Source organism: Monodelphis domestica, chromosome 2 (genome assembly GCF_027887165.1).
Source record: "Monodelphis domestica isolate mMonDom1 chromosome 2, mMonDom1.pri, whole genome shotgun sequence".
Classification (NCBI taxonomy): Eukaryota; Metazoa; Chordata; class Mammalia; order Didelphimorphia; family Didelphidae; genus Monodelphis; species Monodelphis domestica.
The window spans coordinates 441022082-441049068 of record NC_077228.1 but is presented as its reverse complement, the minus strand read 5'-3'; the positions used below and the strand labels follow the sequence as shown (position 1 = coordinate 441049068).

General features: G+C 35.7%; 1 protein-coding gene across 2 annotated transcripts in view; it reads left to right on the top strand.

The window, feature by feature from the left end:
- The window catches only part of RSPH3 (radial spoke head 3), a 128825-nt gene extending 103622 nt beyond the window's left edge, over positions 1-25203 (top strand). For both annotated transcript variants that reach the window (XM_007484841.3, XM_007484840.3), the window contains one exon: positions 24922-25203. The gene's annotated coding sequence lies outside the window, so the exon portion shown is untranslated. The remainder of the gene's footprint in view (positions 1-24921) is intronic.
- Positions 25204-26987: the final 1784 nt, after the last annotated feature.

The window sequence follows — 26987 nt, the reverse complement described above, 5'->3', positions numbered from 1 at the left end:
GCTCCTCTCGCTCTGCATCAATTCCTGGAGGTTGTTGCAGTTTCCATCAGTCTTTATTTCTTGATCAAGTTTCCATTTTGACTTTATTCTGATGTATGCTGTGAGATGTTGATCTGTGCCTAGTCTCTGCCATACTGTTTCCCATTTATCCCAGCAGTTTTTGTCAAATAGTGCTTTCCCTAAAAGTTTGTCTTTCTGTTTATCAAGCACTAAGTTCCTATGGATATTAACAGTGTTGTTTATCTAACCCATTCATTAATCCATTACTCTATTTCTTAGCCAATAACAAAGTGTTTTTTGATTATTAGCAAAATTGAATTCTGGTATAATTAAAATCTCCTTCATATTTCTTTTCATTTATGGTCTTTTTTTCTTCCAGATAAATTTTGTTATTCTTTCAGCTTCATGAAATAAATTTTGGGTAGTTTGAATCAGTATAGCACTGAATAGGTCAATTAATTTAGTTAAGACTGTCATTTTTATTATATTAGCTTAGCTTATCCATTAGCAGTTAATGTTTTTCCACTTGTTTAGGTCTGACTTTATTTGTGTGAGGAGAGTTTTGTAATTATGTTCACATAGTTGCTTTGTTTTGGTAGGTTTACCCTCAGGAATTTTATATTGTCTAGAGTTATTTTGATTGGAATTTCCTTTTCTATCTTGTTGTTGGGTGGTATCTTGTTTGATTGGTGGTAAATAGAAATGTTAATGATTTATATGGGGTCATTTTGTATCCTGCAACTTTGCTAAAGTTGTTGATTATTTCTATTAGTTTTTTGGTTGATTCTCTAGGATTCTCTAGGTATACTGTCATCTACAAATTTCCCCTTTTTCCTATTCTAAGTCCTTCAAAATCCTATTGCTATAGCTAGCATTTCTAGTACAATATTGAATAATGGTGATAATGGATATCCTTGTTTCACTCTTGATCTTAATTGGGAAAGGTTTTAGTTTATCCTTATTATAGATGATGCTTGCTGATAGTTTTATTTTAGATAGATGCCATTTATCACTTTAAGGAAAGCTCCATTTATTCCAATGTTGTCTAATGTTTTATAAAGAACAGATATTATATTTTGTCAAAACCTTTTTCTGTATCTATTGAAATAGTCATAATAGTTTTTATTGGTTTTGTTACTGATATGGTCGATTAAGTTGATGATTTTCCTAATATTAAATCATCCCTGCATTCCTGGTATAAAATCCACCTAATCATGGTATATGATCCTACTGATATAGTGTTTTAATCTCCTTGCTAGTGTCTTATTTAAAATTTTTGCATCTATGTTCATTAGGTAGATTGATCTATAATTTTCTTTCTTTGTTTTAGCTCTGATTAAAGTATCTGCACCAATTTGTCATCAAGAGAGCTTGGGAGGATTCTTTATTCCCCTATTCCAAATATCTCATGTAGTTTTGAAGTTGATTGTTCTTTGAATGTTTTATCTGAGTCTTTTTTTCTAGTAAATTATTTTATAGTCACAAAAGATGCAGAATAATTCTTAACATCTGGAAACATGATTTCATTTCACACTGGCCTGACTTCTTTCAGTCCCCAGGTCTATGGGCTAATTTTCTTTCTTTTTTCTAAATTAATTGAATTTATTTCTCTGAGCCCCTCACTCCCCTGCCCATGCCATAGAAGCTATCCTTCAGCAAACCTATATATAGATCATGTCTTTCATGTTTCTATCTTTCAGTTCATTCTTGGAGATTAATATTTACAAGTTATTCTTCAACTGTTAAATCTATAGCTGTTTACAATGTTCTTTTCATTCTACTCATTTTGCTGTTCATTATTTAATGTAGTTCAGAGTTTTTTTCAAATTAATCTGCTCATTGTTTCCACACAGTAATATTCTATACAATCATATACCACAATTTGTCTAGCTATTCCCTAATTGATGGATACCCCCTCAATTTCCAGTTCTTTGAAATTGCTTTCCAGAATGTTTGGAAGCACCACCGACAGTGTATTAATGTTCTGTCTAGCCATAACCCCTCCAATATTGCCCATTTCCATTTTTTGCTATCTTTGCCAATTTGCTAGTTGTGAGATGAAACCTCAGAGTTATTTTGAATTTGTTTTTTCTTATGAATAGTATGGTTGCTAATAGTGTATAATTTGTCATTTTAAAAATGTTCATATACTTTAACTGCTTATCATTTGAGAAATATCTCTTTATCTGATATTGTTCTCTTAATTTCCAGCATCTTAGGAATATCAGACCCTTATTTGAAAAACCTGATGCAAAAATGTTCTCTTCTATCAGCTATTCTAATCCTTCCCACACTGATTTTTGTTCTTCTTAAAGCTTTTCAATTTTGTGTAATCAAAATTAATTCTGTTTTCTCTCTTGGGATTTCCTCTAGGCTGTTTTTGTTAACAATATGCCTGTAACCTGGTTTGTTTTATTAATGTTTTTATATAACATAAATCAAATAATATATTAAAATAATAAATGAAAACATATTTTTGATGAAAAGTCCATTTCAGACTTTTAAATGTCATGAAATGAATGAAAACACTTTAAAATTATTTTGGTAGATCATTTAAATTGGCTTAACGAGGGCCCAAAAGGACAAGCTTAAAAACTGAATGTCTGCACATAAAAATATGAATTTTTTCCACAAATTTAAATTGATACTTTTAGTAAAAATTCACAACAAATATAATTCAGATTTTGGGGTTCATATTCATTTATCTTTTAGATAAAATTTCTGTCACTCATATTATTTCTCAAAATCATTTAAGGCACTGAAGATATAATCCAGAATTTCAGTACCAATAGTATAAAGAAGACTGAGTTTGGGCCTTTTAATTTTACATTCATGATGTTTCACTTTGGGATCCATTAACCATTTTAGTACAAGTAATGATCTAGATACAGAGCTGTCCAGCTCCTGGTCTCTCCTCTCTTCCCAGTATGTATGAGTTCCAGGGAAACATGGTACATAAAGGAGCACAGCTACATTCCAGGTCTATGAAGCAGTGAGCTGTTAACTTAATAGAATAGTGGTCCTTTAACTAGCTACAATTTGTTCCCAAAAAAATTTTTTTTTAAAGAAAAAAGGCAAGAAAGCACTTGAATATCTTTTTGACTGGACTCAAAAGAAATATTATTTGCCAAATCATTTTAATAGATTATTAAAATTGCAAAGCAAGAATACATGTAAGCTGACAGGACACATAATACAGTGAAGCATAGAAAGATTTATACAATCTGGTGGAGTAAAGGAAGCAGAACCACAAAACAATCAAGAGAATTTCAAAATTATAGAGAACAGGCATAATCCCAATTAGGTGTGTCTTAAAGCCATTTCAAACCAGCTTATAAGAGCTGATTATTACATTTTCAATGTGAGCATTTTTTACACCTTAGAAATGGCAGCTGGGTGGCAGCTGGGTAGCTCAGTGGTTTGAGAGCCAGGCCTAGAGATGGAAGGTCCTAGGTTCAAATGTGACCTCAGCCACTTCCTAGCTGTGTGACCCTGGGCAAGTCACTTGACCCCCATTGCCTAGCCCTTACCACTCTTCTGCCTTGGAGCCAATACACAGTATTGACTCCAAGACGGAAGGTAAGGGTTTAAAAAAAAAAGAAAGAAAGAAATGACAGATGCTGTATATAAGGATTTAGATGTTTTTCTGATTGTCTAAAAAAGTAATGCAGAAAATTTAATAATGCAGATATAATTTAAGAAATAAGTTTACATGGGGTAGGGAGCACAGCTGCTTGTTAAGCATTTGCTGTCCTGACACTGCCTCTAACCTTTGCAGTGGTGGGAGATCAATGGTTATGATGCATTGAATATATTTTTATGCTTTATTGATATATTGATTGGTTTTGCTGATTTTTTTTCTCTTCCTCTTTCTTTTTCCTTTAAAAGATGGTTAGTTATATGGGGTGGTCATTAGGAAAGAAGGGTACCATAAGCCAGTCAATAAGCATTTATTAAGTGCCTGCTATTTGCCTGGCTCTGCAATAAGTACTGGGGATACCAAAGAAGACAAAATAAAAATAAAATCCTTTCTTTCAAGGAGCTCAAAATCTAATAGAGACAACAAGCAAATAAGTATATTAAAGCAGGATATATATATATATGTATATATATATATATGAATATTTGAGATAATCTTGGAAAGGCACTAAGATAAATAGGGACTAGAAAAGACTTCTTGGAGAAGGCAAGACTTTCATATGAGTCTTGATAGAAAACAAGAAAGCTAGGAGATGGAGATAGGAGGGAGAAGATTCCAGGCATTCAGTTCAATAAAAATACTAGAGTTGAGAGATGAAGTGTCATGTTCAAAGAACAGCTAAGAGGCCAGTGTTTGCATAATACCTGAGAGGTGAGAGGTGTAAGAAGAATGGTTAGGATTGAGCCAACCTTTCTGGAAGGCAATTTGGAATTATGCCCACAGGGCTTTAAAAGAATGCATACCCTTTGAGCCAACAAGACCACTACTAGATTTGTACCACAAACAAAAAAAACAGCCATGCTGTTTGTGGTGGCAAAAAATTGGAAAATGAGGGGGTGTCCCTCTATTGGGGAATGGCTGAACAAATTGTGGTATATAATGGTTATGGAATACTATTGTGCAATAAGGAACAACAAACTGCTTGATTTCCATACAAGGTGGAAAGACCTCCATGAACTGATGCTTAGCGAAATGAGCAGAACCAGGAGAAAATTGTACACAGAAACTGAAACATTGTGGGATGATCATATGTAATCAACTTTGCTACTAAAAGCAATGCAATGATCCGGGACAGTCCTGAGGGACTTATGAGAAAGAATGCTATCCACATTGAGAGAAAGAACTCTGGGAGTAGAAATACAGAAGGAAAACAGTTGATTTATCACTTGTTTACAAGGGTATCAAAAACAAGGTTTTGGTTTTTAAAAGATTATTACAAAAATGAATAATATGGAAATAAGTATTGAGTAATAATTCATGTATAAACCAGTGGAATCACTTGTCAGTTCTGGGAGGGGATAAGGAAAAGGAGAAGGAAAGAATATGAATCATGGAATCATGGAAAAAGACTTTTAAAAAAGAATGAGGGGGCAGCTGGGTGGCTCAGTGGATTGAGAGTCAGGCCTAGAGATGGGAGGTCCTAGGTTCAAATCTGGCCTCAGACACTTCCCAGCTGTGCGACCCTGGGCAAGTCACTTGACCCCTATTGCCTAGCCCTTAGCACTCTTCTGCCTTGGAGCCAATACACAATATTGACTCCAAGACGGAAGGTAAGGGTTTAAAAAAAAAAAAGAATGAGAAGGTAGAAAGGGGCTAGGTTTTAGATATCTTTAAAAAGCTAACAGAGGACTTTATAATTGGTCTTCGAAACAGTTATATGAGAGAGAGAGAGAGAGAGAGAGAGAGAGAAAAAGAGAGAGAGAGAGAGAGAGAGAGAGAGAGAGAGAGAGAGAAGGGCAAACTGAAATGGCAGAGATTTGTGGCAGGCAGACTAGTAGTTATTTTTGCTTCCAACTTGAAATCAATAATGTGCATTAGATTCCAAAGCAGGAGAGTGGTAAGGGCTAGGCAATGGGGGTTAAGAGACTTGCCCACAGTCACACAGGAAGTATCTGAAATTTGATTTGTACCCAGGACCTCCTGTCTCCAAGCTTGGCATTCAAACCACTGAGCCACCTCGCTATCCCCCCCCCCCACACACACACACACACACAATTTGTTCTTTAAAGGGCTCCCATTGTGAATACTATTAAGTGAATCCTTGTTGTGATAGTTTATCACTTCTTTTGAAACTAGCTCTTCTCTTGACTTCTATTAGACTATATTTTGCTGGTTCTTCCTCTCAAACTATCTCCTTTGTTTTCTTTGCTGCCTCCTCTTTCTAGCCAATTTTCCAAATTTCCAAATTTCTCCAAATTTCCCTTGCCTGTTATCTCATAACCCTGCACCAGCCCCACACTCCCTTTTATGTATTGTTTTTTCCCATTAGAACATAAGCTGCTTGAGAGACAAACACACTGTGGTATAATCGATCGTAATGGACTTCTCCATTAGTGGCGTTGTAATGTCCCTGAACAATTTGCAGGGATCTAGGAGAAAAAACACTATCCATAAGCAGAGGACAAACTGAGGGAGTAGAAACACGAGGAAAAGCAACTGCCTGACTACAATGGCTGAGGGGACATGACAGAGGAGAGACTCTAAACGAACACTCTAATGCAAATATTAACAACATGGCAATGGGTTCGAATCAAGAATACATGTGATCCCCAGTGGAATCACATGTCGGCTACGGGGGGGTGGGAGGGAGGAAAAGAAAATGATCTTTGTCTTTAATGAATAATGCATGGAAATGATCAAATAAAATACTGTAAAATTAAAAAAAAAAACATAAGCTGCTTGAAAGCTGAGGCTGTATTTGTATCTTTCCAATCAACTAAATATCCTACCTTCTACAATAATTCTCTACCAGTCCCCCTTAATGCAAAATGCCTTCCTTTTGTGATTATCTTCAAGTTATACTCTATATATCTTGTTTGTGTACAGTTGATTACATTTTGTCTCTCCCATTCTATACCTATGCAGCTGATTTTTTTACTTTGAGCATAGGACTCTGTTACATGGGAATCACTTTAAAAGACTGATATATATTAATTTAAGGTCGCCAAGGAATCAGCTATGTAATTCCTAAATGAAAAACTCAAGTCAGCCGTCAGCCTTTTTTGGAGTTTAATTACAATAGGAGCAAGAAAGGAATTAGAGATATATATATAGAGAGAAAGGGGAGAGAAGGGAATAGGGCTTAAATACCCCTTCTGTTTAGGCTGGGCCAAAAGGCCCAAGCCCTTAGATAGCTGGGGCAAAGAAAAGAGATCAGTCCCTTTCACTCACGTGTCCAAAATGGAGAAACAGTCTCAGAGGCCCCCACCTTCAGCTTCCTTCAGAGCAAGCTTCCTCAGAGTCCAGGAACCACACCGACCCAAAAACTCAATCCTCCCCTTGAGTCTCCAGACCCTCCTATCTTTAAGGACACCATCCAAGTTGCCTCCCCTCAGTCCTCACATCTACCAATCACTCTTCATCAATTTCCCTGTCAATGGAGGCTCTCGCTTAACCCAGGACCGCCCAGAGGTTTCTGGCTTTTTGCACATGTCTGTTGAAGGTCATATTTTCAAATGATTAAATCTATACTCCTTTGTTACAGCCCTTTCTAAATCCTGTTAACTTGAGTATGGTAGAGATTGGAATAATTAAATTTTGATCTAGGCTGCAGCCCTTACTCAATCCTATTAGGACTGAATAGGGTGGAGTATCTCCATTGTATCAATTCTAAAATCAATCAAGACTCAAAGAAATTCCTGTTCTATGCTTAAGCATAGGTCAAAGTCCTTTCCATTGTTCAGCAAAGGGTCTCTGTCCTAAAGTAATCTTAAGAAGGGAAGAGAAGGAACCTCCCATGCCAATGGAGTTCCCATTCCAATAGACTATCAGTAAGAAATTTTCCAAGTATGAAATATCCCAATGGTGAAATTTCCAACATTTATAAGTCTAAGGAAATTTGAGGTTTACAATCCCCCCTGATGATCATTGGGAGACTAGTCTCCCCATTGATCATTTAACATAACCATTTTGTAGTTCTAAATTCACTTCTAACTAAAGATATACACTATATTCAATTTTCTAGGAGAAATTAGAATAGTGAGAGAGGAAATAGAAAAGAAAAGAAAGCAAAACCAATGTTTGCTAGGCGCATTGACAGAAAGCCAAATTAGGGGCAGTCCCTTTTGGCATAAATGTTACAATAAATGTTCAATCAAAAGTTCAGTCCAATCAATCACATCCAAAGTTCATTCTTGATCTTCTTGATGAAGTGTAGGTTTTTGGCATCTTTCTGCAACAGTTCATTCTCTGGATATAAAAGTTTCAAGCTTCTTTCTTGAAGATCTTTTCTCGAACAAAATCAAAATCTTTGAAATTTTTTTTATAACAGTAAAATCTTAAACAAAAGTCTTGGATTTTTATAAAAATACAATCTCAAACAAAAAAAAAATTCAAAAATTCTTAGATTTTAAATTAAAATACAATCCCCCCTGAAGTAAGTATTTAAAAAAAAATTATCAAGTTTAGCTCAGAATGCAATGTTCAGTTATGGGGGTGTATGTGTCAATTATCAAAAGAATAGAAAAATAATCAAAAACATAAGGAAAACTCAAAATAGACCTTGTATAGGTCCAGTTTAAAGTAATTTCTATCCCACAAGTATGTAGGACAGAATGCAGTAATATTTCACTTAGCCATTTGTAGCCAAGACTACAGGAAGTTGCCATAATATAAGAAGAAAAGAATTAGAATTCTATTTTGATGGGGAAATGTCATTCCCTTGTCTGATTTTTTTTTTCTTCAGAGATATAGGGAGCCAGCATGATAGTCAAGCTTTGTACTTGTTTGAGTACTTCGAAAGGAGTGTAGATACAAGGAAGTCCTACGACTTAAACATAAGTTAAGCGTCGCAACCTTGAGTCTCACTTTAATATTTCATGTGTGCTCTATTGGCACTATTCAGGTTTAGTCTGTGCTCCTTGTTTTTATCCCTTTTCCTGGAATCAGACACAAACATTAATCACAGTCCTATAATATTTTATCAATAAATGGCAGGTTCCCATAGTTTAAAGCTTTTAGGCATATATTGATATTATAGCAAGAGTATATATATTAACTTGTATTACTGCAGGGAAAAAAATATTAATATTAATTATGTGTACCTTCAGTACAAAAAATGAGAAAAAAATCAAATTCTGATAAAAAATAAAAGAAAAGAAATAAGAAAAAATAAGAAAAAAAATCAGTAATTCAATATATTCTTGAAAGAAAAAAAAACCAGCATCCATTTGTCTATGGATTATTATCTCCAATTCTTATGATAAGATAGAGTCACAATTCATATGATAGGATAGAGTCAATCAGTCTCAGCAGAAGATGCTTTCTTCACATGTGAGCAGTGAATCCAAGAGTCTCTTTCTCCAATCTTTATAGATGTTGGAGTAGTTAATAATATTTGGAATGGTCCTTCCCATGAAGGTTCAGTTGCTCCAGTTCGCTTGAAATTCTTGATATAAACTTTATCTCCTGGGTTCAGGTCATGCAGAGAAAAGTCTAATGGTCCAGCTTGTACTGCAGCTCCAGATTCATGAAGTTCACGTAGTTTGTGCTGTAACTCCTGTATATAGGAAGCAATAGTAATATCTCCCCCTAATAGCGATGTATAAGCCGGGGAGAAAGGCTTAGCCTGTATAGGCGGATGTCCAAAAAGCATCTCAAATGGTGAAATATGTAAGTCTCCTCTAGGCCTGCTTCTAAGATAAAATAGGGCCAGAGGGAGAATTTCAGGCCATTTTAAATGGGTCTCAGTGCATAATTTGCCAATCATAGTCTTAAGTTCTTTATTCATCCTCTCCACTTGGCCTGAGCTCTGGGGGTGATATGGAACATGGAATTTTGGAGTTATCCCCAAGCAAGAATATATTTGATTTAAGACAGAATCGGTAAAATGACTCCCTCTATCGGAGTCAATACGTGCTGGTAGGCCAAAACGAGGAATAATTTCTTTTAAAAGTATCTTTGCAACAAAATCTGCTGTGGCTCGGGTCGTAGGAAATGCTTCCGGCCATCTGGTTAGTTGATCTACAATTACTAGACAAAATTTATAACGTCCAGCCTTTGGCATTGTTATGAAATCTATCTGTAGGTGTTCAAAAGGTGTGTAAGCCAGAGGACGTCCCCCAAAGGCTTTTCCACGATATGCATGTTGGTTATATGCCTGGCAAATAGGGCAGGCTGAACATACTTTAGAGGCTACAGTAGTTATACCAGGGGCTATCCATACTCTCTTGACAGAGTCCACGATGCCCTGGGTGCCAAAATGACCATTTTTATGAATAGATTGGCAAATTTGGTTATAGAAACTTCTAGGGAGCAGGGGTTTTCCTTCAGGTGACACCCATACTCCATTAATTTGTTTTGCTTTAAATTTTTGTTTCCATTTTTCCACTTCCTTTTCATTATAGGAGAGTGATAAATTTAAATTATCAGTGGTTGTTAATGTTAAAATTAATCCAGGTCCTTCTATGGCTGCTAGTTTTGCAGCGGCATCTGCTCGGTCATTTCCTCTAGAGACAGGGTCAGAGCCACCTGTATGGGCAGAGCAATGAACTACAGCTAGGGCTTTAGGCAGTTTGAGAGCAGAAAGAACTTCATTAATAATTTCTGCATTAGCTATGGATTTTCCAGCTGAGGTTAAAAATCCTCTTTGGAGCCATAGCATCCCGACTGAGTGACAAATGCCGAAAGCATATCTAGAATCTGTATAAATTGTTGCCTTTTTATCCTTGGCAATTATACAAGCTTGTTTTAGAGCTATGAGTTCTGCTCCTTGAGCGCTAATGTTAGAAGGTAGTGAAGCTGACCATTCAGTGGCAAATTCTGAGACTACGGCAGCTCCAGTGTAACGTATGCCATCCCTCATAAAAGAGGAACCATCGGTAAATAAAATCAGATCTGCATTGTCTAAGGGAGTGTCCAAGAGATTATCTCGAGGCTTTTCTGCCATGGACACTAATGTTTCACAGTTATGTAGTGGTTCTCCTGAAGTAGGTAAATCTGGAAGCAAGGTGGCAGGGTTAAGAGTTGAACAGCGTTTCAAGGTAATATTTTCACTATTTAATAAGGTTATTTCATACCTTGTAATTCTCTGATCCGAGAATGCCTGTGTTCTATGTTTTACCAATAATGCTTCAATCTCATGTGGGCACATTATTGTTAATGGACATCCCAATACTAAATCAACGGTTTTTGTTACTAGTAAGGCTGTAGCAGCTACTCCTCTAAGGCATGGTGGTGCTCCTGCTGCTACTGGGTCTAGTTGGGCAGAATAATAAGCAATTGGGCGCTGAGAAGGTCCCAAAGTCTGAGTTAACACACCGGAGGCTACTCCTCTTCGCTCATGCACATATAAGGTAAATGGCTTGTTGTAATCTGGGATGCCTAGAGCAGGGGCAGACATGATAGCCTTTTTCAGATCTGTTAGAGCTGACAAGTGTTCAGGCCCTAATTTGAGGGGTTCAGGAACCGAATCCTTTGTTAATGCTATAAGGGGTTTAGTGATTTCCCCATAGCATGGAATCCATTGTCTACAAAACCCTGTTGCTCCTAAAATTGCTCTCAGCTGTTTCTTAGTGGTAGGAGCACTCAATTTTTGAATGTTCTCAATTCGTTTTGGAGAAATATAACGAGCACCCGCAGTCAAGATGAATCCCAAATATTCTACTTTTTGGAGACACCATTGAACTTTATCCTTAGAGATTTTATGTCCTCTTTTGTGCAATTCCAAAAGAAGGTGTTTGCTATCTTCTTGACATGTTTCTGCATCTGTTGAAGCCAAGAGTAGATCATCTACATATTTGATTAATTTGCTATTTTTAAATGTTATATTGTCTGTGTCTTGGCTCAAAATTTGCTCAAATAAGCTCGGACTTTCGACATAACCCTGTGGCAGCCGACACCAGGTATATTGTGAGCCCTTCCAGGTGAAAGCAAAAATATGCCTGGAGTTTTCATGTATTGGTATGGAAAAGAAAGCTGAACACAAGTCTACTACTGTAAAGTATGTAGCTGTGCTAGGAATAGATGAAATAATAGTATGTATGTTAGAAACTACGGAGTGTCTCTTTATAACATGATTATTCACTGCCCTTAGATCCTGTACGAATCTATAGATGTGCTTGCCATCGGGTCCTTTTTTTGGTTTTTTAATTGGCAGGATGGGCGTGTTGTATTCAGATTTGCAAGGGATTATTATTCCCTGTTCTATTAATGAGTTAATAACTGGTGTAATACCCTCAATTGCCTCCTTTGAGAGGGGATACTGAGGGATAGAAGGAGGTGGGCTAGATTTAGTTTTTATCTGCACAGGAACAGCAGATTTAAGTAAGCCTACATCAGAAGAAGATGTGGCCCAAAGAGACTCCGGTATATCTTTAGGTATTTCAAAAATGGAAGGTTCTTTTGCCTCCTGGTTTTCCGAGAGAAGTACAGGGAGTAAATTTAAAGATTCCTCTGGTACTTCTAATGATAATCAGCCATCTGGGGAGCAGGTTATTGTGGCTCTGAGTTTGCATAGAAGGTCCCTCCCCAGCAAATTTAAAGGGGAGTCAGGCATCAAAAGGAAGGAGTGTTGTACCTCTAGGGGTCCTACAGACACCATTCTAGGAGGAAGTCTTTTAACTCTTTGGGTTATTCCTGATACTCCCATTACATTCTCTGAGCCAATAGAATAACATTGTAAATCAGGTGTTCTCTTTAATACAGACCAGGAAGCTCCGGTGTCTAATAGACAATCATAATAGGTGTTACCCACTTTTAAGGTAACATGGGGTTCATTAGTATGGGGAGGGCAGTGGATAGGGACAACGGGTAGTAGGACATCAGGGTCTGGGAAATCAAAGGTTGTATCCTCTGATTCCTGTGCCCCAGCCCCCCCCGGGCACCATCATTGTGTTTGGGATATTCCTTGGGCACCCCCCTGAAGGGCACCTCTCTGAGGGTCATTAGTACCTCGAGTAATTTTTGGACGAGCGCCATTTCTCATATATTGTTGAGTATTATCATTAAAATTTTCTTCAATTTGAGCATTGTCATTAAATTCCCAATTCCTATTTCTATAATTCTGGTTTCTAAAGTTCTTATTTCTATATTCATTATAGTTATTTCCATAGTCATTATTATAATTTCTAGAATTCTGGTTTCTATAACCATTATCATAATTTCTATAGTTATTATTTCTAAAACCATTATTAAACTGTGTATTCCTTCCAAACATCTTAAGAAAGGTTCTACATTCCATCATTTTGTGGCCCTTCTTCTCACAGAAGTGGCAAGTAATGGATTGATAATTGGATTTCTGGAGAGGGGCAATTGTCGTTGGTTCATTATCATGCCCACTTTCTAATTTAGTTATCCTATCTATTACACATCTCATTTTTTTCTTCATTTCCTCCATGTCATCATTATTCTCTTTCTCCTTTTCTTCGTTTCCCTTAAAAATATATATAGCTGTTTTTCGCAATTCTTCAAGGTCCATATCTGACCATCTTGGGCATTGTGTTTTAAAATAATTTTTAATTACTTTGCATGAATTATTTACAAAGATTCTTCTAACTTGTCTTAAACTATTCTCTTTATTTAAGTCCCAATCTAAGTATCTGTCCCCAAACTCGATAATTCTGTCCATAAATCTGGAGGGTGTTTCGTTTTCCTTTTGCTTAATTTTTTCCAGTTCCATCCACTTATCTGTACTGTCCGCACATTCCTTCATGGCCGTGAGGATGGCCTCTCTACAACGGTATAGTTGTAGATAGTCCTCAGGATTATTATAGTCCCATTCGGGATCCTGAGATGGCCAATGTGCTGCATTACGCCCCCGGGTTTTGTTGACATGAGCAATTATTTTATTTTTTTCACGTTCACTTAAAAAAGCCTGTAGTAAGCTCTCAACGTCCTTGTAAGACGGATTATATTGAAAAAATATGTCTCCCATCTTTTTTGTTACTAGAAAAGGATCTTGTTCATATGTGGGGATATTTCGTGTAAATTCATTTATTTCTTGGGGAGTAAACGGTATCCTATGTCTTAAAGTCACCACATCCCCATTTCGTCCTATTTCAGGTACTTCTCTTAGAGGAAACAGGCCTCTAGTTGAATTTTGCACCTGTGGGTCAGTTTGACAAGGACAGGTTTCTCTAGGAGGACAAGATCTCCCTTGCATTGGAATTTGGTTTTCTGTAGGAGAAGGAACATGAGAAGCTGGGATTGCAGGGGAAGGGTTTTGGGGATTAAATTCAGACAAGATTTGCACTGCACGAGAGAAGCAGTCTGTTAACTGGGCTATAGGGAAGGTGTTTTCCATCTCTATTTCAGGGAAGGAAATTTCCTCATTCAAAGGTTCAGAAACAGGTCCGTTTCTGGTAGAGTGGGTGTTTGCCCATTGATCCTGTAAGAAACATTTTAGATCTTCTAATTGGGCTTGCATTTTTTCCTCAATTTTTCCTATTTTATCTTCCATATCTCCCATTTTATCCTCAATATTTCCTATTTTATTCTCAATATTTCCTATTTTATCCTCAAGTTTTTCTATTTTATTCTCAATATTTCCTATTTTATCCTCAATTTTTTCTATTGTATCCTCAATTTTTTCTATTGTATCCTCAATTTTTTCTATTTTATCCTCAATATTTTCTATTTTATCCTCAATATTTTCTATTTTATCCTCATTTTTTTCTATTTTATCCTCAACATTTTCTATTTTATCCTCAATATTTTCTATTTTATCCTCATTTTGTTTTATTTTATCCTCATTTTGTTTTATTTTATCCTCATTTTGTTTTATTTTATCCTCATTTTGTTTTATTTTATCCTCAATATTTTTTATTTTTTCATCTCTAAATATAGTATTGAGGAGTACAAAAATGACAGTACCTATTAATATAAAAATTTGGAGGTATCCTTCATTCCTCAATGCCCCTACTTCTTCAGCTGCCATATAATTGTCAAAGAATGTAGTACTCATTTTTATATGTATATTTTGTAATTTCACAAAACACGTGGGGAGCAGGGCAAAGCAACAAACTTTCCACAGGGTTTTTTTTTTTTTTTAATCCAGGAAGTTGTTCCTTAAGGGAAAGGATATTTAGAAACAGTTCTTCCAGCCAGGACTTTAGAGTCCTGTTGCTGAGATTTAAAAACAGCTGTTTTCTGTCTATCAGAGTCACACAGCTGGGAAGTATCTGAGGTCCGATTTGAACCCAGGACCTTCTGCCTCTAGGGCTGGCTCTCAATCCGCTGAGCTACCCAGCTGTCCCTTAAGATTAAAGGGAAGAAAAAGAAAAAACTGCTGATTCCAATTTAACTTAAGGAGAAAAGAGAAAAAGTTTTTTATACTCACGTGTTCTAGCAGCTGTGTCTTTAAGCCAAGTTTTTTTTTTTTTTTTTAAAAAGGACTAAGTGGTGAAACAGTATAGTAAAAAGGCAAGGAAAAAGTTTTATTGAGAGGATTCTTTAGACTCCCGTGTGGTCAGCCACAATGTTACATGGGAATCACTTTAAAAGACTGATATATATTAATTTAAGGTCGCCAAGGAATCAGCTATGTAATTCCTAAATGAAAAACTCAAGTCAGCCGTCAGCCTTTTTTGGAGTTTAATTACAATAGGAGCAAGAAAGGAATTAGAGATATATATATAGAGAGAAAGGGGAGAGAAGGGAATAGGGCTTAAATACCCCTTCTGTTTAGGCTGGGCCAAAAGGCCCAAGCCCTTAGATAGCTGGGGCAAAGAAAAGAGATCAGTCCCTTTCACTCACGTGTCCAAAATGGAGAAACAGTCTCAGAGGCCCCCACCTTCAGCTTCCTTCAGAGCAAGCTTCCTCAGAGTCCAGGAACCACACCGACCCAAAAACTCAATCCTCCCCTTGAGTCTCCAGACCCTCCTATCTTTAAGGACACCATCCAAGTTGCCTCCCCTCAGTCCTCACATCTACCAATCACTCTTCATCAATTTCCCTGTCAATGGAGGCTCTCGCTTAACCCAGGACCGCCCAGAGGTTTCTGGCTTTTTGCACATGTCTGTTGAAGGTCATATTTTCAAATGATTAAATCTATACTCCTTTGTTACAGCCCTTTCTAAATCCTGTTAACTTGAGTATGGTAGAGATTGGAATAATTAAATTTTGATCTAGGCTGCAGCCCTTACTCAATCCTATTAGGACTGAATAGGGTGGAGTATCTCCATTGTATCAATTCTAAAATCAATCAAGACTCAAAGAAATTCCTGTTCTATGCTTAAGCATAGGTCAAAGTCCTTTCCATTGTTCAGCAAAGGGTCTCTGTCCTAAAGTAATCTTAAGAAGGGAAGAGAAGGAACCTCCCATGCCAATGGAGTTCCCATTCCAATAGACTATCAGTAAGAAATTTTCCAAGTATGAAATATCCCAATGGTGAAATTTCCAACATTTATAAGTCTAAGGAAATTTGAGGTTTACAACTCTGAATTTTATTGTATTTCATCTGCCCGTTGTTCTAGCCTGTCCATGTCTTTGTGGATCCTAATTCTCTCATCTAACATAATAACTATCCTCAGGCTTCATCTGATATACAAATTTAATAAGCATGTCATTTCTGTTTTTACCCAAATAATTGAAAAAAATTGAAAAGTAAAAAGTCAAGTAAAGAACCATGGCACTTTTCACCAGAGATGCCCTTCTGTGTGAAGGGAACCCTCTCCCAGGATCACGCATGGGTTCCTACCTGCGTTCCTGTGCTCCTAGAGCTATGTCATTTATGTCACCTTGGCTAGGCACCTACTTATGTCATCTAGCATGAGTCATGAGACTATGGCCTACACACCTGATCCAGACATGATGGAATTTCAACTAGATGTGAAAGAAGAGGTTAAAAAAGACTTGAACGAGGAAGTGCAGGGTCTCTATCTCAGGTGACAATGCTCGGGGTTGAGGTATGGGGGTTGCTGCAGTGGCCAGACAAAGACCACCCATGTGGTTAGCTAGAATAGCCTTTTGCTCTCTATTTCTCTGCCTTTTCCTATCCAAGTAAATACTAATAAACTATTTGAAAAATGAGGACCAGAGCCCTAATTTAACTCTTACACTTCATGGAAGAAATTTAGAAAGACCCTTAGACATAACAATATAACTTTATAGATGAGGAAACTGAAGCCAACAAATATTAAAATAACTTGCTCATGGGCCAAAAGTGAACTGATGACAGTGAAAGTAACATCATAACATCATGCTTTTATATAGAATCAATTTCTTGTGATAGGTCACAACTTGGGATCATAATGTGGCCCATCTGATATTTAAGTACTAATAGGGTTTACAAAAAGTCTTAGTGCAGTTTTAAGCTTGAACTTAACATTACAAGCTTATAAGACTTAAAACTGCACTAAGACTTTTGGGATACACCTAGTATTTACCATGATATATTGTTGTTCAGTTTCATTGTATCCAATTCTTTGTGACCCCATTTGGGGTTTTCTTGGCAAAGATATTAGAGTGCTTCACCATTTCCTTCTCTGGATCATTTTACAGGAAACTGAGTCAAACAGAGTTAAGTGACTTGTCTAGGGTAATGGCCTGGAGCTCTATCCATTTAGCATTTAATTAGAACCATATTAGACAGCATGAAATTTTCTCACAGAGTTGGCATTTAAAATGGAGAATTTGTATTATAAGGCAGAATTTTTTTTCTTCTGGTTCTAATTTTATCTAAAATCATGCCCAATAAAAAAGTTGCTATCTGAATGTTCCCCTTGGTTACCTGAAATGAATTTTTGAATAACAAGTAACTGCATTTCCCATGTTAAATAAACCAATATTCTTTAAAAATTCTCTTTATATTGAGGCAGTTAATGAAAAACTCAATAACTGGAAAATCCCAGCTGGGTCACATAAATAAGCCTTCCATAAAAACATCTCTGAGTGTCCCTGAGATATAACATTAGACTAGATTCACCTCCATTTCAATTTCATCCAATAATCATTGTCCTCCTGGCAACTGAGAATACAAACTCCTATGAAGAATATATGTCATACCTGTGTATTATATTACTCTTTTTTAAAATATAGAAAGTTTTAGAATATAACTTGATTTAGAAAAGATAGGACTATAAACTATTTGGTTCTGTTGAAAAGCATATCCATATTGTGGTATATTTCCTTTGAAAAGTTTCTGTTACTTGGCAATTAAGAATTCTTTGACTACACAGATGGCACAGTAAACAGCATACCAAATGACAAAATAATCAAGCTTTAACACAAATGAATTAACTGAACTAGGATGAGTCACACCTCCCTGAGTCTCCATTTCATCCTTTCTAGAATTAGAGTTGGGCTACATTATCTGTAAAGGTACTACTATCAGCTCTAACAATCTATGATTCAGTGAAAAAAGAAAGGAAAGGAGTTTATTATATTTTTTCTCAACAAAATTTCTTGGGCTTATTATATTTCATATGATCAATATATTTTAGTGATAAAGAAAAAGTAGGGCAAAAATATGATGACTGAGAATTGTATAATCTGTTTAGAGATTGAACTATTCAAAAATATTGACATTTGTGCTATGATTTCATTACATTCAGAAATTGAGAAATTATTAAGAAGCAGGGATAGGCATTTCTAAGTTCACTTTAATATTTTTTTATAACAACTATGCATAATGAGTGAAAAAAAAGGATTAAATTAACAAATTTGCTTCTAAGTTATACAGCCTTGATTCACAATAGCAGTGTGTTTGGAACAGTGTATTTTATTAAACCACTTTAGAAAAACAAACAGCAGAGCATTAAACATTAAGGAAAAACAAATTTAAGGGCTGTAGAAAAAAGCTAAGTTGCAATGCAATTGTTTCTAATTATAATAAAGCTATACCAGGAATGTTAGGTATTTGGGTAACTTGTTTATATTAATAACGTCTCATGAAATCAATTGTAAGTGGTAGTTCCTATAATCCTAGGAAATGTAATAACAACAAGAAAACTCATGGCACAGTGGAATAAACCCTGGAGTTAAAAGACATGGACTCAGATATTGCCTTTTCTACTAAATACTTGTTTGGCCTTAAGAAAATTATTTTGCCTCTCTCAGCAACTTATTTGTTCATTTGTAAAAAGAGGAGTTGGGCTTAATTGGCTTTTAAGGTTCCTATAAGGTCTACCTCTTGTGATCCTAATTAATTTTTTATGATATAGCTAAAAAACCCAGTCAATATCATAGCTCTAACAGACAAATTAATGTTAAATTTCACAAAAAGTAAACTATAGATTGTAAAAAATAAAAAATGGCAAGCTACATAAACATAGAAAACTTGCCAATACACATTTAAAACTGTTACGATACTTTTGATAGATGTAATCAAAAGTATCTTCAGTGATGAAGTGAAGCTCAAATGTGAACTTCCCTTCAGAGCCAGGTGCAAGGACACTAAAGAGATTCTTATAATAAAAAAAATATATTGATTGAAACATATAAGGATAACAAGGATTTCTAATGCTAAGGGATTCTAAATCTACCCAAATAAACTCCCTGGTTCTGCAAGGAACTGCTTCTTTTGTGTTTCACAGGCTACACTAATCCTCTTGGATCTATATACTATCTAAATAAAACTACCACTATTATCCTTATAATTCTTAACTTTGCCTTACAGTTATAAAATAACAAAGGCTACCTGGTTGAGGCTCAACAACAATCATTTTAGAACTCAGAGTCCAAACCAAAGACCAGGTTTTTCTTTGGTCTTCTCAGAGTTTAATCAATCTATAAAAACCGCAATAGATAGTCAATAGTGTTTCCCAAGTTGGGAAAGAAAAACACCGAACTCCTTCAGATCTTTCCCTCAGACAGAGAGAGAGGCAAAGATGTTACCTCCTCCAACCTGAGAGTTTCTGAGTGTGTGTCTCTGCCGATTGCCAGAGACCAACTGACAGAGTAACTAACAGAAAAACAGTTATAACTGTCAGCATCTGAAATCAGTACGCTCTCTCAGCTCTGCTTCAAACTCCACTTCTTTTCTCAAGCCAGCCAATCTAATCTCTAAACTAATAAAACAATATTTATTTTCTAATATCATCCACATAAGACTTATAATGATGTCATCATCTACCCTTTAAGTATTAACAATTCCTAAGTTTTAAACATATTTCTAGTGATAACAATATTGTCAATATCCGTTATTTCTTTAACATCAGTTGGAGCTCTCTAATACAGATTTCATCAAGTTTCAGATTTATTCTCAACAGTTATAACATTTTCAGCCATTGTTCTGCAACATGTTCAACGAAGGAAGTTTTATACTGTTAGAATGGAGCCATCCATTATTAATACTAAAAGAACCCCATTTTTACAATACTTACCTGTCTTTGGAATGAATCCTAGTGGGCAAAGTATGCTTTCATATTGTAACTAACTGAGGATTTTCCTTTGGTTTTTATTTTAGTGAATCAGCCAGAACAAACAACTACAGCTTGAATCTTAACCAGTAATGCTCAAAGATAGAACTTTGTGGAGGTGTCATTGTTGGTCTTTAAGCAAGTAAAGTTCAGTTAAAGTCTAGTTAATGTGTGTAAAAGAGTTCTGTTTTTAAAACAGGTTATATGAAGTTTTTCTGTAGGAAAACTAAGTAGAAGTAAAGTGCCATTTGATTTCAACTTACTTTTGGTCAGTACGACAGTGTGATTTGATTCCATTTGTGGGAATTTGTTTTCTCTGTTATTGCATATGTACCTATATTAATTTTGCCTCGTAAGTTCACAAAGCCTTAAATACTTACTGTCTGGTCCTTTACAGAAAAAGTTTGCAAGCCCTTGTTTTAAAGTATCAACTTTCAAATTTAGTTAGTCCAGGGAAACTACAACATTTCCCTAATAAAATCAGCTAAGAAAAAGCTGTTATCTTGTTTGAATTCATTTTAACCTCAACAAGCAGACACTGTCTGAAGATTAATTGTTGATGTGGATCTTTTGTGCATCAATTATTGAAACAAATGCAGACAAAAAAAAATCTGTACTCTCTTGACCCAAATAGTCTATAAAACCTTTAGGAGTCAAGGTTCTCAGATGATATAATTTCTATTTCTAGGACTTGTAAATACCACAATTCTTCTATCTAGTGTTGGGGAAAATCTTCAAACAAATGTTGAAAATTGAACTCAGTTTGCTACCATCTATAGCAAAATCATACTCTACCTACCCATCTTAAATGGAAGGGATAATCTTGAATGCTCAGAGCTATAAAAGGAACACGAGGCTCTAAACTGATTACTAGTTAATTTTTTTTTAATTCTATTGATAACCTTTTTTTTTTCATCACCAGAATAGCTTCCTGATCTCCCTAAGCAGATGGCTATTCCATGTTCTTCCTCTTCATCTCTGCCTCGGGGTTCATTCCCAGGATTTCTTTTACAGAGAGCCTTTCCTAGTCCCCCATATACTAGTGCCTTCCCTTTGAGATACTTCTAATTTACCATGTATATACCTTGTTTGTATGTATTACTTTGCATATTATCTCCCCCATTAGAAAATGAACATTTTGAGGACAGAAGCTGATTTTGCTTTTCTTTGCATTCCCAGTGCTTACTCCAGAGCAGGGCACATAGGAAGTATTTAATAAATGCTTATTGACTGACTTTGGGCTGAGAAACTCAGGAAGATTTTTTTTTTCATATTTAAAATGAAGTTTGGCTTAAGTGATCTCTAAGGCCTCTTCTAGCTTCAAATCTATGATTCCATGAAGTACATGTTATTATTTATTAGACTTGGTTCTTGTCTTCAAAAAGCTCATGATTGGGCATGTATATCTATAAATCAAGGCAAACTATGATAAGAGCTAGAGATATAATAAATACAATAATAATAATAATAATAATTTCACATTTTCATAATGCTTTACGGCAGTGGTTCTCAACCTTTCTAATACCGTGATCCCGTAATACAGTTCCTCATGTTGCAGTGACGCCAAACCAAAACATTATTTTGGTGGCTACTTCAAAACTGTAATTTTGCTACAGTTATGATTCGGAATATAAATACCTATATGCATTATGTATTCTAATTGCTATAAATTGAGAGGTTGAGAACCGCTGCTTTAAGGTTTCCAAAGCATTTTCCTCACAAATCCATGAGACACTATGAATATTATCTCCATTTTATAAATGAAGAAACTAAAGGCTTATAGTAACTTAACCATAGTCATAGAGCTAGGAAATGTTGAAGCCTAGACCTGGAACTCAAACCCAGGCCCTAATAGTCATTGTTTTTGTTTTTACTTTGTCATTCTGCTTATGAACAATTACATTTTTCCCTGGCTGGGATTCAGAAACAGCTTTATAAAGGAGGTAGCATTAGAGATTTATCTTGAGGGGTAGAACTTCAGTAAACCAAGAAATTTTAGGAAAGCTAAGGAAATTTGTTTGAGTTGGGTTTTTTTTTTGGGGGGGGGTAAGGGGTGTTGTTTGTTTTTAAAGAAGTTGTCAGTAGTGTGAAAAACTGAAAGGAAGCTCAAAGGAAGATGAAGGCCATTAGATATAGTCACTAGCAGGTGACTTAAGAGAAGATTTCAGTAGAGTTGTTGAAGATGTAAACAGAAAAGAGTAGAGTGAGCAGAAGGTGAAAAATGAAAGCAGAAAATGTCAACTGCTCAGGAGAATTTTGGTGATTAAATAAAAGGAGAGAGATGAGTTGAAAGCTGGACAAAGTAGCACAGTCAAGAAAGTCAAGTTTTTTTAGGATAGAGAAAATAAGCAATTTTTATAGTTATAAGGAGGGAAAATCTAGTAGAAAGGCAGAGATTGAAAATAAAAGATGGGAGATCATCAGTAGTGCAGGGTCCTAGAAAAAATTGGGAAATCATAAGATCAGGGGCAAAGAGAACGAGAAGGTAGGAGAAAGATACAAGGTTTTGAGTTGTGAATAATTAGGAACTCACTTTGGATATCTTCAGTCTTTTCAGTAAAGTAAGTGAAGAGGTCATTTGATGAGGGGGATAAAGGGGCTTACAAAAAGAGGAGAAGGTTTAGAAGAGCCATCATAAGGAATAGTGACAGCTATAAGAAAGACTTGCATGGACTTATGAAAGAGTAGAGACATTGAAACAATAGACCACTAAGACTATAACACTGTAAATGAAAACAATTGAGCAAAACTGTAATATTGTAATAACTAATCTTTTCTCTAGAAAAGACATGAGACAGTTCACCTTTTTTTTAAGAGGTAATAAGACTATGATTCTAGAATATGTGCCTGTTTTATCCATCAGTTCAAAGTAGGTTTTGTTTAACTGCTTAGGTTTTCTCTGCCCTTTGTCATAAAAGAAAGCTCATTTGGTAGGGGAGGAAACATATTCAAAAATGACTATGATGTAAAAACAAAAGTCATCAATAAAACCTTATAAAGAAATCAAGACAAGAAATAAAAGGTTGCAGCAATGTAGCAGAGAGGATAAAATCATAAATTTCTAATGGACCTAGTTAGCAGTTTCATGGGAAGAGAAAAAGTATATGGCAGGGTAGCTAGTAAAGGAGGGAAGAGTAGAAACGTCTAAAGAAAACCTATAGATGCCCAAAGAAATCACCAACAAACTTAGATTTTAGAGACATGTACCACAGATGGAAGTAAGAGCAAGTAACTCTTCTAAAAATGGTATACTAAATTCTAAATCTCACATTGAACAGGTGACCTTCAGTTAGAGAGGAAAGCTAAGGATAAAAAGAAAGTTTTTCCTAGTAATGTGTAAGAGGAGGATCAAAGGAAGGGATATAGTGTTGCTGCTTGGGAGAGTTGGGGTAATGATAACTGCAGACAGAAGGCTCAGTTCTCATTTTGCTTCTGTTTTCTCTGCCAAGAAGAATGAACTTTCGACTAAAAGGGGCATTGCCAAAAATGTCTCATAAGAGAGTTGATACCCAATATAAGGGATATTATAAAAGAGTACCTAAGTTGCCCTTGAAGAATTCTGGTTACCTGACCCAGATGAACTATGGCTGAGATGCTGCCAATGATATATTGTGCTTATTAAATAAAGCTCAGGATGAATGATAATCTGAAATACTGAAAATTACAAGGCCAAAATGTTGGATCCTGCTTTAAAAAATACAGATAAATCAGAAATGAAAATAAAGTATTGATAAAATTATAATGTAAAACAAGAAGGAAACAGAATTCAATTTATAAACTTCCTAGCGGGCAGCTGGGTAGCTCAGTGGATTGAGAACCAGGCCCAGAGCTGGGAGGTCCTGGGTTCAAATCTGGCCTCAGCCACTTCCTAGCTGTGTGACCCTGTGCAAGTCACTTGACCCCCATTGCCTAGCCCTTAGCACTCTTCTGCCTTGGAGCCAATACATGGTATTGACTCCAAGACGGAAGGTAAGGGTTTAAAAAAAAAAAAACTTCGTCTTCCCCCATTGAAATGGATTTACTTTGTATGTTTTATATTTATTGTATCCTCCTAGCACTGAGGTCATTAACCTTTTTGGTGTCATAGAACTCTTGGCAGCCTGATGAAGCCTAAAGGACTTCTCAAAATAACTTTTTTGAATGCACAAAATAAAATATATAGGATTGTAGAAGAAACTAAAAATATCAAAAGAAAGTTTTCAAAATGTAAAAAACAACAACAAAAAAAACACCAGTTCACAAACCCCAGATTAAGAACATTTATGTTCTTAGTAGTAGTAGTAAACTCTATGAGAGCAAGAAACTTTCATTTTTTTCTTTAGGTTCCTCAGAATTACTGATTTTTAAAGATGATATGATAGCATACTTAATTACCTTTAAGACTAAAAGCATAATATTTTTAAGGTATTCATTCTTTACTTCCCTTAGATTGTGAGCTTTTTTGAAGCAGGAACTACTTTTTGCTTTTCTTGCATACCTAGTACATTGTCTGGCTTATAGTAATGGCTTAATAAGGGTTTATTGTTATTTTTCTTAGGTAGTATTAGCCGAAAGTTATGTTTTGTATATCTGTATGCTATCTAAATTATTTGCATATAGTAATAATAATGTAAAAAATTTTGTATTTATTTGTGATTAGGGGGAATATTAGTCATAATGCTATTTGTATGCTCTATATTATAAAGATACCTTCACTAGCATTTTTCTCTTCCATTTATGTTAATTGACATATTCCCAATGAACTCCCTCCTTTACTTTAATCACACAATAGATATTTCAGAAAAGTAGTTTACACAGAAGGTGACAGAAGGATATTGAAAAACTCCACTGTGAGCATCATGTTTGGTTGATGTACTAGTTTATTTCAGTAATATAACTGCCTTCCCTTCAGTGAAATGTTTATGGATTCTATGTCTATCCTTATAGGAGACCTTCATTCAAGAAGATCGTTTGTCATGCTTTAGGAGAAGAAGATATTTAACAACAGTTTTCTGGACTCAGCTACTCATTGTGAAAATTGTCTTGGGTGGGGGGAAGGGTAAGAAAAAAGTAAATATTTATATTTTGTGGTTGGTGAATCAATCAGTTACCATGCTCTCTTCATTTAAAGTCCATTTTAACATTATGATTTTCATATCTAAATGAGAAAAACCACAGTATGCCTTTTACTTATTCCAAAATTAAAGAAAGCTCAATATAAAACTTAAACTTTTGGCCATGTCATTGACATTTCTTTTTATTCTCTCTTTTTGCTTGTTACTTCTTTGGTCCATTTCTCCATTTTTATGAGTGTAAGGGAAAAACCCCTCCACCCATATCAAGTTGTTCAGTCTACAGTTTGTAGTCTTAGGGAGCTGCCTGGGAAATTAAGAGTCAGAATTTGAATCCAGGTTTTACTGACTCCAAGGCCTTTCATATACCCTGCCATGCTGGTATTTTGAAAAAATGTTAGGGACAGCTAGGTGGCTCAGTGGATAGAGTGCCCAGCCTTGAGTCAAAAGAATCTGGCTTCAAATCTGGCCTTAGATCATTCCTAAGTCATTTAGGTAAAAGTCATTTAATCCCATTTGTCTGACCCTTGCCCTTCTGTCTTAGAGTTGTTGCTGGGAGAGAAAATAATGATAAAGGAAGGATGGAACAAAGGAACAAAAAGGAAAGAAAAAAGGTTAACTTTAAAAAATTACAAATGAAATAGGGCCTGAGAAGTCCCAAAATGTTTCAAGAAAGGAAACACATGTATGGTGTGGAAATGATAATATTCTACTCCTCTTATTCAAAGCATTTTTAACCTTCTTAGAATGTACAATGAATAAAACTTCAGGAAATTCCCATTTATCCCTATCCTGACAACTTTTAGATTCAGAGGAAGGCGCCACTGTGTATAAAACATTTTTTCATTGATTACCAGTAACTACCTAAATGGGCATTGTTTTAAATTCCCTTTAACATTGCACTGAAAGGTAAACTTAAAGTGGCCTTCTGTAGTCAGCAGTCATAAGAAAATCAAAAGAAAGTAACTCTCTGTAGGAGAAAGGAGATGGGATCACTTGGGACCTCAGCCTTCCATCTATTCCCCATATTTTTTTCTAGTATAATAACTCAAAGCCAGGCTTACTCTTCTTCCTTAGAGATTTGTCTTTGTGACTATTGCATTCCAATATCCTTTTCTCAGGACTGACAAAATTCTCACCATCCCACACAGGACAAACGGAGGAAAAGAGGAAGGAGACCCCAAACCCCAGCCAATCCCAAATGGGAAAATAGCATTGCAGAACCATGATACTGTTGCTTCCCTAAAGCTCCCAGAAAGTTGAAAGCATGGCTGGCAATAAATGCCATCACTACTACTAATCACTGGCTACTTTCTGGACCTTAGAAAGCTATAAAAGCAAGGAGTGGTATAGACCAAGGTTGAGCTAATTCCATGGTGCTCAATTCATTTGGGTCCTAACATCTCTCTCTCTGGCCCCCACATCTATTTTTCATGTACATATCTAATAAGAGATTGTATAAGACAAAAGGATGAATGAAATGCTAATGTGCGTCCATCTGCGGCCAAATCTACTCCACCTTCCCAAATTGAGTTATTTGCAACCATATTGATTTAAACCAAATTTTCTGATGTTTATTCAGATGAAGGATGAAAATGGAAATCACAAGGAAGCAATGGACTTTTATCGGTTTACCTTCAAAAGGTGATACCTCGTATGGTTTAGAATATTTCTACATTGAAAGAATATAATAATGTCTGTACTTTCAGGTAATCTCAGTAAAAGCAAATATTATATTGTATCACCAACATTCTTTTGTCAGCTCTAATTAGTATGAATGGCTGAAGATCAACAATGTTAATAAAAGACAGATTACCAACTTCTAAGTTGCTTTCAATTCAATTTAACACTGATAAATATACTACCTACCCCATAAAAAATCAACAAGAATCATCTAATTTACTGGAAAAGTACTTCTCAGTAGCTATTTGTCTCTTCCTA